Source organism: Aristolochia californica, unplaced genomic scaffold (assembly GCF_029961685.1).
Source record: "Aristolochia californica isolate CCGP_79_NKW_82.1479 unplaced genomic scaffold, dmAriCali1.0.hap1 SCAF_15, whole genome shotgun sequence".
Taxonomy (NCBI): domain Eukaryota; kingdom Viridiplantae; phylum Streptophyta; class Magnoliopsida; order Piperales; family Aristolochiaceae; genus Aristolochia; species Aristolochia californica.
This window is the reverse complement of record NW_027181826.1, coordinates 15,850,532-15,863,938: the sequence shown is the minus strand read 5'-3', so window position 1 is coordinate 15,863,938 and position 13,407 is coordinate 15,850,532. Positions and strand designations below refer to the sequence as shown.

General features: G+C 34.4%; 1 pseudogene; it reads left to right on the top strand.

Annotated features, from left to right (window-relative positions):
- The first annotated feature begins 6,643 nt into the window (after positions 1-6,643).
- On the top strand, positions 6,644-8,880 carry LOC137951185 (uncharacterized; annotated as a pseudogene).
- The last annotated feature ends 4,527 nt before the right edge of the window (positions 8,881-13,407 follow it).

Genomic DNA, 13,407 nt, shown 5'->3' with positions numbered 1-13,407 from the left:
GATTTAAATATGGATATGCATGCCAGAAACTTGTTCAAGATTCAAATGACCTAATGATCCAAAAATTACAAAGAGTAGAAAAAATTAAATTCTTAAGTTATCGTATGGGTTGAGCCAAACAACCCACCTTTTCCCATTTAAAACAAGCTGACCTATAAATCGTAGATCATCGTAAAGGTTCTTATTGGTTACTGATGCATAACAACAATACTTTTTGTTAGAAATGACATATGGTTTGGGAGTCAACACTCAGTTCAAATTCCCTTGCCCGCCCTTTTCCATTGATCGCAGAACCTAACATATGAAAATCTAAAAGTGTTTACAATCCCTAAAAATCACAGATAATTCTTTGACTTATCTCTCTCTACATTTGTGCATTTCCAATTTGGATGTTCATTTTTTTTTCAAATCCAAACTTGAGTTTTCACTCTCCGTTTTTTTTCGTATTAAAAAAGATAAGGCAAATAGATCACAAATTGGAACACCAAAGCTTTGTTACCCATGTTTGGGAAATTCTACTAGTACAACCCCTAATAGCTTGGAATTTTATAAGAAAAAGATTTCTTATTGATCCTAACATGATTTAAAAAAGGATATGCATGCCTAAAACATGTAGAAGATGCAAATGACCTAATAATTCAAAAAATTCAAGGAGTAGATAAAATTAAATTCTCAATTTAACGTGTCGTAGGATATTCACCAGAGCCAAATAACCCACATTTTGCCTATTTACAAAAAGCTGACCTAACAATCATAGATCATCGTAAAGGTTTTAAACGATTAATGATGTGTAATGGTTATAATTTTTGTTAGAAATGACTTATGGTTTGGGAGTCAACCCGTTTTTCGATGATTGCAAATCCTAATATATAAAAAACTAAAAGAGTTTAAAATCCCTAAAAATCACAGATACTTTTTGGAATAATCTCTCTCATCATTTTGTGCATTTCGATTTTGGACGTTCAATATTTTTTCAAATCCAAACTTGAGTTTTCACTCTCCTATTTTTCTCGTAATAAAAAAAGAATAGGCAAATAGATCACAACAAAAAGTAAATTTTAGATTTTATGTATGCAAAAAATTGAAAACTATAATAAATGTAAGGGAAGAAAAATTTTCACACACTAAAAAAGAACACAAAAGTTTTTGCTATCCATGTTTGGGAAATTCCACTAGTACAACCCCTAATAGCCTAAAATTTTATAAGAAAGGGATATCTAATTGATCCTGACATGTTTCAAATATGGATATGCATGCCTGAAACTTGTTGAAGATGCAAATGACCTAATGACCAAAAAGTTTCATGGAGTACAAAAAATTAAATTCTCAAGTTGACGTGCGGTGGGATATTCACCCGAGCAAAACAACCAACTTTTTTCCCTTTTAAAAAATACTGACCAAACAATCATAGATCATCGTAAAGGTTTTGATCGATTATTGATGCGTAACGGCTATAATGTTTGTTTGAAATGACTTATGGTTTGGGAGTCAACACTCAGTTAAAATTTCCTCCCCCTCCCCCCCCCCCCCCTTTTTCGATGATTGCATAGCCTAATATATAAAAAACTAAATGAGTTTACGATCCCCAAAAATCAAAAAACATTTTGGAATTATCTCTCTCTGCATTTGTGCATTTCCATTATGGATGTTCAATTTTTTTCATATCAAACTTGAATTTTCACTCTCCCTTTTTTCTCGTAAACGAAAATATAAGGCAAATAGATAAAAAAAATGAAAATTTAAGAGTTTATGTATGCAAAAAATTGAAAACTGTAATCAATGTAAGTGAAGAAATTTTTTTCACCTACAAAAAATGAACACCAAAGTTTTGTTTTCCATGTTTGGGAAATTCCACTAGAACAACCCGTAATAGCATGAAATTTTATAAGAAAGAGATTTCTAATTGATCCTAACGTTATTTAAATATTGATATGCATGCCTGAAACATGTTGAATATGCAAAAGTCCAAATGATCCAAAATTTTCAAGGAGTAAAAATATTTTTATTCTCATGTTAACGTACGGTGGAATATTCACCCGAGCCAAACAAGCCACTTTTTTCCCATTTAAAAAAATCTGTCCTATAAATCATAGATCATCGGAAAGGTTTTGATCAATTAATTATGCATAATGGTAATAATTTTTGGTAGAAATGACTTTTGGGTTGGGAGTCAACACCCAATTAAAATTCCCTCGCCCCCCCTTTTCCATTGATTGCAGAACCTAATATATAAAAATCTAAAAGAGTTTACAATCCCTAAATATCACAGATACTTTTTGGAATTATATCTCTCAGCATTTGTGCATTTCGATTTTGGATGTTCAATTTTTTTTCAAATCCAAACTTGAGTTTTCACTCTACCATTTTTCTCATAAACAAAAAAGATAAGGCAAATAGATCACAACAAAATGAAAATTTTAGAGTTTATGTACGCAAAAAAAATGAAAACTAAAATAAATGTAAGTGAAGAAAATAATTTCACGTACTAAAATTGAACTCCAAAGGTTTTGGTATCCATGTTTGGGAAATACCACTAGTACAACCCCTAATAGCATGGAATTTTATAAGAAAGAGATTGTTAATTGATCCTAACATGTTTCAAATATGGATATGCATGCCTGGAACATGTTGAAAATGCAAATGACCTAATGACCAAAAAAATTCAAGGAGTAGAAAAAAATTAAATTCTCAAGTTAACGTGTTGTTGGATTTTCACCCAAGCCAAACATCCCACTTGTTTCCAATTTTAAAAATGTTGACCAAACAATCATAAATCATTGTAAAGGTTTTGATCGATTAATGATGCGTAATGGCAATAATTTTTGTTAGAAATGACTTATGGTTTGGGAGTCAACACTCAGTCAAAATCACCCCCCCCCCCCCCCCCCCCCCCCCCCCCCTTTTCTGATGATTGCATAATCTAATATATAAAAAACTAAAAGATTTTACACTCCCTAAAAATCACAGATACTTTTTGGAATTATCTCTATCAGCATTTGTACATTTCGATTTTGGATGCTCAATTTTTTTTCAAATCTAAACTTGAGTTTTCATTCTACCATTTTTATCGTAAATAAAAAAGATAAGGTAAATACATCACAACAAAATGAAAATTCCAGAGTATATGTATACAAAAAATTGAAAACTATAATAAATGTAAGTGAAGAAAAAAATTTCACGCACCAAAATTGAACACCAAAGTTTTTGTTATCCATGTTTGGGAAATTCCAATAGTACAACCCCTAAGAGCATGAAATTTTATAAGAAAGAGATTTCTAATTCATCCTAACATGTTTCAAGTATGGATATGGATGCCTTAACTATGTTGAAGATGCAAATGACCTAATGACCAAAAATTTCAAGGAATACAAAAAATTAAATTCTCAAGTTAACATGCGGTGGGATATTCACCCAAGCCAAACAACCCACTTCTTTTCCCTTTTAAAACATGCTGACCTAACAATCATAGATCATCCTAAAGGTTTTGATCGATTAATGATGCGTAATGGCAATATTGTTTTGTTAGAAATGACTTATGGTTTGGGAGTCAGCACTTTGTTAGAAATGACTTATGGTTTTGGTCATTCAACTTTTTTTTTCAAATCCAAACTTGAGTTTTCACTTTCCCTTTTTTCTCGTAAACAAAAAGATAAGGCAAATAGATCACAACAAAATGAAAATTTTAGAGTTTATGTATGCAAAAAATTGAAAACTATAATAAATTTAAGTGAAGAAAAAAATTTAACGCAGTAAAAATGAACACCAAAGTTTTGTTACCCATGTTTGGGAAATTCTACTAGTACAACCCCTAATAGCTTGGAATTTTATAAGAAAGAGATTTCTACTTGATCCTAACATGATTTAAATATGGTTATGCATGCCTGGAACATGTTGAAGATGCAAATGACCTAATGATCCAAAACTTTCTAGGTGTAGAAAAAATTAAATTCTCAAGTTAACATTCAGTGGGATATTCACCCGAGTCAAACAACCAAATTTATTCCCATTTAAAAGAATCTGACCTATGAATCATAGATCATCGTAAAGGTTTTGATTGATTAATGATGCATAACGGCAATAATTTTTTATTAGAAATGACTTATGGTTTGGAAGTCAACACTTAGTTAAAATTCCCCCACCCCCCCCTTTTCCATTGATTGTAGAACCTAATATATAAAAATCTAAAATAGTTTACAATCCCTAAAAATCACATAAACTTTTTGGAATTATCTCTTTCTGCATTTGTGCGCTTTTATTTTGGATGTTCAATTTTTTTTCAAATCCAAATTTGAGTTTTCACTCGCCCTTTTATCTCAAAAATAAAAAGATAAGGCAAATAGATCACAACAAAATGAAAATTTTAGAGTTTACGCATGTAAAAAATTGAAAACTATAATAATTGTAAGTGAAGAAAAGTGTTTCACGCACTAAAAATGAACCACATAGTTTTCCACTAGTACAACCCCTAATAGCTTGGAATTTTATAAGAAAGAGATTTCTAATTGATCGTAACAAGATTTAAATATGGATATGAATGCCTGAAAAATGTTGAAGAATGCAAGTGACCTAATGATTCAAAATTTTGAACGAATAGAAAAAATTAAATTATCAAGTTAACATGAGGTGGGATATTTACCAGAGCCAACCAACCTCTTTTTGCCAATTTAAAAAAAGCTTACCTAACAATCATAGTTCATCATAAAGGTTTTATTCGATTAATGATGCGTAATGGCTATAATTTTTGTTAGGAATGACTTATGGTTTGGGAGTCAACACTCAGTTAAAAATGCCTCACCCCGTTTTCCAATGATTGCAAAAACCTAACATATAAAAACTTAAAAGAGTTTACAATCCCTAAAAATCACAGAACCTTTTTGGATTTATCCCTCTGAGCATTTGTGCATTTTGATTTTGGATGTTCAAATTTTTTTCAAAACCAAACTTGAGTTTTTACTCTCCCATTTTTCTCGTAAACAAAAATGATAAGGCAAATAGATCACAAAAAATGAAAATTATAGATTTTATGTGTGAAAAAAATTGAAAACTATAATAAATTTAAGTGAACAAAAAATTTTCACGTACTAAAAATGAACACCAAAGTTTTTGTTATCCATGTCAGGGAAATTCCACTAGTACAACCCCTAATACCATGGAATTTTATAAGAAATAAATTTCTAATTGATCCTATAATGTTTAAAATATGGATATGCATAACTAAAAGATATTGAAGATGCAAATGACCTAATGACCAAAAAATTTCAAGGAGGTGAAAAAGTTAAATTCTCAAGTGAACGTGCGGTGGGATATTCACCCGAGCCAAACAACCCACTTTTTTCCCATTTAAAAAATGTTGACCTAACAAATAGAGATCATCATAAAGGTTTTGATCGATTAATGTGTTATGAACACAATAACATTATTATTTTATTATTTTTCTTCAATTTACTTTATTTTATTTCAGTTAGGTTAAATCCAGTGTAAAGAGGCTTGAGATCACCTTCTTGATCTCGAGGTTAGGGTTTTCCTAAAAAACCCACGTATTCTCTCATCCTCGATTGATCTTCATCTTGCCCATGTCTTCCTACTATCCCTACTATAATGCCTGGAAGACCCGTAACCCGTGGCAGATCCTCACAAAGAATCCTTGTGTCAGATCCGGGACCATAACAACTGGTGTCAGAGGGGGAACACAATAGGTTATTCCAGAATGAATGGATGGCGATGCACAGAGAAATGTCCCTAGAAGAATGGATGGTGATGCATAGAGATATCAAAGAAATGCGGTCGATCGACATTGAAGAGAAAAAAATACGAGAATGGCATGCAGCCTACGTGAAAAAATTTCTTGCGAGGAAGCAACTGGCTCCGGCAGAAAACGTCACACGACCTCAAATATCCGACTATGAAATATGCGCACAAGAGGCAGCAGAAGCTATCTCGGATAGGCAGAGAGGCCAATTGCCAAAAAATTCAAAGATTTTGTCTTCTTTACCGATCGACGTCCCTGCAGAAGAGGCAGACGCCAAGAAGGACACTGGAAATCAGAAATTGGAGGGGTATGCGACCACAAACCCGTCGGTAAGGGTTGATTTGGGTTCATCCTCAACAAAACCCTCCTCACAGCCAGCAAAAGCGATTTGTCCGACAAGGAGGGGTTTCCGAGAGTCCTCAGTCTTGGAAAATAACCAAGGGGCGAAGCCCCAAAGGGATGCCCTTTGCCACCAGACACGGAGGAGGCTCCATCGGCGCCGTCGAACACAACTCCGATGGGATTCGACTTCTGGCCACCACCTCCCACTAGCAATCCACTTCTCGGGCAGAACATAGCAAACCCTTGTTCCAAATTAGGGGGGGGGTAAGTTTATCGGAAATATTTTTTTTGAGGGGTTTTGGTTTTCTGTGGATGAGCACAATACCTGTGCGGATGTGGATCTTCGAATTGCAGTTGTGGCGTTTAATTTTCTGGATCCCCTGTATGCTGTTTGGCCATGAACTTCAATTTTGAATTTTTTGCCTGGTTAGTTTCTGTTCCAGGAAGCAGAGAAACACATCCGACATCGTCTTGGCAAACTTACAACTGGTGTGTATGAATTCCGAGAGGGAAATTTTCTTGGGATCTGGAATGATGGCAAAAAAATTTTAGATGTCATTTTCTTCTTCTCCTACTGAGACCAGTAGTAGTGTTCTTGTCCATCATTCAATTAGCAACCTTGTGTTTAATTTCGTGGATGAATTGTCTGCTGCTCTTGCCGTTGAGGGCCTTCATGAACAAAACATTGATGACAAGGAGGGGGATATTGGGAAGGCACTGAAGAACTCAGCAAGGGAGATGGGAATGAAGGGTGATGCCAGGGTAACAGTCCAGGCCTTGCAGGATATATTCAAGGATCCATTGGAAATATGTGTGAAGGATGGAGATATGAGTGGTGTTATCTGTTCTTATAATCACATCAATGGTGTTCCCTCTTGTGCTGATAACAGGCTCTTATCTGCAACCGTTCGAGGAGAATGGGCTCTTCATGGATACATTGTTGCCGATTGTGATTCACTTGAAGTCATGCACCATGGTCACAACTGGCTGAATGATGAAGCAGAAGATGCAGTAGCACAAACCTTAGAAGCTGGTTTGGATCTCGATTGTGGCGTTTATTACACCAACTACACCTTCCTTTCTGTCCAGCATGGCTGAGTCCGGGAAACAGAAGTGGACAAGGCCTTCAGAAATCTCTATGTTGTTCTAATTAGGCTTGGTTTCTATGATGGCAGCCCTGATGGTTACGATTCCCTTGGGAAAGAGGATGTTTGCCCCATAGATCATATCGAGCTTGCTGCTAAGGCTGCTAGGGAAGGAATTGTCTTGCTCCAGAATAACCATTCACTCCCTTGGAACCATCAGAAGATGAATTCAGCAAGGGAGATGGAATTGGAGGGACGGTTTAATGTCATGATAGTGAGATTCTGTTCAGATTTGGCCGCAAAAGTTGAGGAGTATATGATTGATGCTCAGGGACACTGTGGCTCTTGTTGGGCATTTGGTGCCGTGGAATCGCTATTAGATCGATGCTGCATCCATCTTACTGTGAGCATTTCCCTATCTGTGAACGATGCATTAGCATGTTGTGGTTTTAGGTGTGGATATGGTTGTGATGGGGGCTATCCTTATCATGCATGGTAGTACTTGTTCAGAATGGTGTTGTTACCGAAGAGAGTGACCCTTATTGTGATGACATTGGTGGTGGACATCCGGGTTGTGAACCCGTGTATTCCACCCATAAGTGTGCAAAGAGGTGTACTGTGAAGGACATGCTCTAGCAAGAGTCTAAGCACTACAGTGTTGAGGCCTACAAAATCAGTTCAGCTCCTGCAGACCTCATGGATGAGGGTTATGTCAATGGTCCTATGGAGGTCGCTTTTACTGTATATGAGGACTTTGCACACTACAAAACTGGAGTTTACAAGCACATTACAGGAGGTGAAATGGGTAGGCCGTACAACTTTCCCAATGGGGAACATTGTAAGAATATTGCTCTTGAGTATGAGAAAGTTGCATCTATATTGAGGAGCCATGACCCTCCAGTTGCTCTCGCTAAGGTTGATGCCAATGACGAGACAAACAAGAGCTTGCACGTCTATATGATGTGAAGGGTTTTCCCACACTGAAGATTCTATGGAATGGAGGGAAGACTATTGATGATTCCAAAGGTCCCAGGGATTTTGATGGGATTATAGCATCTCTCAAGAAACAAGTGGGCGCTGCAGCAACTGCAATTAAAACTGCAGAACATGCGGGTGACATCATCGATGTGGTAATGATAACTATTGTTGGGATTTTGCCTGACTTCACAGGTGTGGACTATGAAAACTTCCCAAGTTTAGCTGAAGTTGATGGCATATACTTTCTTTTAGGTGAGGTTGCAGCAGCCCAAGGTGCCTTCCATTATTTTGACCTTAAGGAGGCCCAGGTGCCTCTCATTATCATACAACATGAAGAGGGCCAGAAATTCTTCAAATCAAAGTTGGAGCCTGACCACTTTGCTTCTTGGTTGACAGCATACAAGAAAGGTAAACTTGAGCCATTCAGCATATCAGCGCCTATTCCAGAATTTAATGGTGCATCAGTCCAGGTTGTTGTTGCTGCTAGCCTCCAAGAGATGGTTCTAAATTCTGGGCACAATTTTTTGTTGGAGTTTTCTGTACCATGGTGTGGGCATTGCCAGAAAGTACTACCTATACTGGATGAAGTGGTTGTCTCCTTCAAAATGACAAGGATGTGTTAGTGCCAAAATTGATGCCACTACAAATGATATCCTAACTGGTACCTTTGGTGTGAAGGGCTACCCTACTTTGTACTGCTTGTCCTCCATTGGCAAAATATCATAGTACGTGGGGAATAGCTCAGCGGAAGATATTTTTGCCTTCATTCAAACGAATAGAGATCTGGCTGTAGAACAAGATGCTGCTATAAACCCTACTTTCGAGCTTGAGGACAAGCTCGTTCTTCCTGGGGGGTGTAATGAACACAATAACATTATTATTTTATTTTTTTCATTAATTTACTTTAATTTATTTCAGTTTAGGCCACAGGGGTATTTTTGGGAATATTTTATTTATAGGGGTATTTTTGTAATATTTTATATTAAATCCTAACAGGGTGAACCCTATGTAAGGGGTAAGAGTAATGAGAAAGACTAGCATTGAAGTATTGATAATTAGGTTAAATCTAGCGTCAATAGGCTTGATATCACCTTCTCGATCTCGAGGTTACAATTTTCCTCAAAAACCCACGTATTCTCTCATCCTCCATTGATCTTCGTCTTCCACATGTCTTCCTACTATCCCTACAGTGATGCCTGGAAGACCCGTAACCCATGGCAGATCCCAGATCCTCCCAAAGAATCCTTGTGTCAGATCTGGGATCGTAACATAATGATGCGTAACGGCAATAATTTTTGTTAGAAATGACTTATGGTATGGGAGTCAATACTATGTTGAAATTCCCTCACCCCCACTTTTCCAATGATTCCATAACCTAATATATAAAAAACTAAAAGATTTTAAAATCCCAAAAAATCACAAATATTTTTTGGAATTATCTCTCTGTGCATTTGTGCATTTCCATTTTGGATGTTCAATTTTTTTTCAAATCCAAACTTGAGTTTTCACTCTCCCTTTTTTCTCGTAAACAAAAAGATAAGGCAAATAGATCTGAACAAAATGAAAATTTTAGAGTTTATGTATGCAAAAAATTGAAAAATATAATAAATGTAAGTGAAGAAAAAAATTTCATGCACTAAAAATGAACACCAAAGTTTTTGTTATCCAAGTTTGGGAAATTCCACTAGTACAGCCCCTAATAACTTGGAATTTTATAAGAAAGAAATTTCTAATTGATCTTAACATGATTTAAATATGGATATGGATGCCTCAAACATGTGAAAGATGTGAATGACCTAATGATCCAAAAAATAGGAGTAGAAAAAATTAAATTTTCAAGTTAACGTACGTTAGGATATTCACCTGAGCCAAACAACCCACTTTTTTCCCATTTAAAAAAAGCTAACCAAGAAATCATAGATCATCGTAAAGGTTTTGATCGATTAATGATGCATAACGGCAATAAGTTTTGTTAGAAATGACTTGTGGTTTGGGAGTCAATACTCAAAAAATATTAAATTCTCAAGTTAACGTGCAATGGGAAAATTTCACTAGTACAACACCTAACAGAATCGAATTTTATAAGAAATATATTTCTATCCTAACATGTTTCAAATAAGGATATGCATGCCTGAAACATGTTGAAGATGCAAATTACCTAATGACATAAAAATTTCATGGAGTAGAAAAAATTAAATTCCCAAGTTAACTTGCAGTGGGACATTCACCCGAGCCAAACAACCAACTTTTTCCCATTTAAAAAATGCAGACATAACAATCATAGATCACCGTAAAGGTTTTGATCGATCAATGATGCAAAACGGCAATAATTTTTGTTAGAAATGACTTATGGTTTGGGAGTCAACACACAATTAAAATTCCCTCCCCACCCTCCTTTATGATGATTGCATATCCTAATATATAAAAAACTAATAGAGTTTAAAATCCCAAAAAATCACAAATACTTTTTGGAATTATCTCTCTCTGCATTTGCACATTTCCATTTGGGACATTTAATTTTTTTTCAAATCCAAACTTGAGTTTTCAGACTACCTTTTTTTTCGTAAACAAAAAGATAGGCAAATCGATCACAAAAAAAATTTAAATTTCAGTGTTTACGCATGCAAAAAACTGAAAACTATAATAAATGTAAGTGAAGAAAAGTTTTTCACACACTAAAAATGAACACCTAAGTTTTGTTATCCATGTTTCGGAAATTCCACTAGTAAAACCCCTAAGAGCTTGGAATTTTATAAGAAAGAGATTCCTAATTGATATCCTAACAAGATTTAAATATGGATATGCATGCCTGAAATATGTTGAAGAATGCAAATGACCTAATAATTCAAAATTTTCAAGGAGTAGAAAAAATTAAATTTTCAAGTTAACGTGCGGTGGGATATTTACATGAGCCAAAAAACCAACTTTTTTCCTATTTAAAAAAAGCAGACCTAACAATCATAGATCATCCTAAAGGTTTTGATCAATTAATGATACGTAATGGCTATAATTTTTGTTAGAAATGACTTATGGTTTGGGAGTCAACAATCAGTTCAAAATGCCTCGCCCCCTGTTTTCCAATGACTACAAAACCTAATATATAAAAAACTAAAAGAGTTTACAACCCCTATCAATCACAGATTATTTTTGGAATTACCTCTCTCAGCATTTGTGCATTTCGATTTTGGATGTTCAATTTTTTTTCTATTCCAAAGTTGAGTTTTCACTCTACCTTTTTTCTCGTAAACAAAATAGATAAGACAAATAGATCACAAAAAAATGAAAATTTTTAAGTTTATGTATAAAATAAAATGAAAACTATAATAATGTAATTGAAGAAAAAAATTTCACGCACTAAATATGAACACCAAAGTTTTGTTATCCATGTTTGGGAAATTCCACTAGTACAACCCCTAATTGCATGGAATTTTATAAGAAAGAGATTTCTAATTGACCCTAACAAGATTTAAATATGGATATGCAAGCCTAAAACATGTTTAAAAATGTAAATAACCTAATGATTCAAATATTTCAAGGAGTAGAAAAAACTAAATTCTCAAGTTAACGTGCGGTGGGATATTTTCCAGTGCCAAACAACCAACTTTTAGCCTATTTAAAAATAGCTTACCTAACAATCATAGATCATAAAGGTTTTGATCGATTAATGATGCGTAACGGAAATAATTTTTGTTAGAAATGACTTCTGGTTTTGGAGTCAATACTTAGTTCAAATTCTCTCGCTCCCCTTTTCCGAAGATTGTTAACCTAATATATAATAAACTAAAAGAGTTCACAATCCAAAAAAATCACATATACTTTTTGGAATTATCTCTCTTTGCATTTGAGCATTTCCCTTTTGGGTGTTCATTTTTTTTTCAAATCCTAACTTGAGTTTTCTCTCTCCAAATTTTCTCTTAAACAAAAAAATTAAGGCAAATAGATCTCAACAAAATAAAAATTTTAGAGTTTATATATGCAAAAAATTGAAAACTATAATAAATTTAAGTCAAGAAAAAACTTTCACGCACTAAAAATGAACACCAAAGTTTTTTTTATCCATGTTTAGGAAATTCCACTAGTACAGCCCCTAATAGCTTGGAATTTTATAAGAAAAAGATTACTAATTGATCCTAACAAGTTCCAAATATGGATATGCATGCCTGAAATATGTTGAAGATGCAAATGACCTAATGACCAAAAAATTTCATGGAGTAGAAAAAAATTAAATTCTCAAGTTAACGTGCAGTGGGATATTCACCAAAGCCAAACAACCCTTTTTTTTCTCTTTTAAAAAATTTTGACCTAACAATCATAGATCATCGTAAAGGTTTTGATCGATTAATGATCCATAATGGCAATAATTTTTTATAGAAATGACATATGGTGTTGGAGTCAACACTCAGTTGAAATTCCCTTGCCTCCCTTTTTCGATGATTTTATAACGTAATATATAAAAAATTAAAAGAGTTCAAAATACAAAAAAATCACAGATACTTTTTGGAATTATCTCTCTTTGCATTTGTGCATTTTCATTTTGGATGTTCAATTTTTTTTCAAATCCAAACTTGAGTTTTCACTCTCCCTTTTTCCTCATAAACAAAAAGATAAGGCAAATAGATCACACAAAAATGAAAATTTTAGAGTTTAATTATGCAAAAAATAGAAGACTATAATAAATGTAAGTGAAAAAAAAATTTCAAGTACTAAAAATGAACACCAAAGTTTTGTTATCCATGTTTGGGAAATTCCACTTGTACAACCCTTATAGCTTGGAATTTCATAAGAAAGAGATTTCTAATTGATCCTAACAAGATTTAAATATGGATATGCATGCCTAAAACATGTTGAAGATGCAAATGACCTAATGATCCAACAATTATATGGAGTAAAAAAAATTAAATTCTCAAGTTAATGTAAGGTGGGGGATTCACACAAGCCAAACAACCGACTTTTTTTCCCATTTAAAAAAGCCGACCTATAAATCATAGATCATCGTAAAGGTTTTGATCGATTAATGATGCATAACGGTAATAATTTCTGTTAGAAATGACTTATAGTTTGGGAGTCAATACTCAGTTCAAATTCCCATGCACCTCCCCCAACCCCCCCCCCCCCCCCCCCCCCCTCCCCACTTTCCATTGATTGCATAACCTAATATATAAAAATCTAAAAGAGTATAAAATCCCTAAAAATCATAGATAATTTTTGGAATTATCTCTCTCTGCATTTGTGCATTTCCATTATGGATGTTCA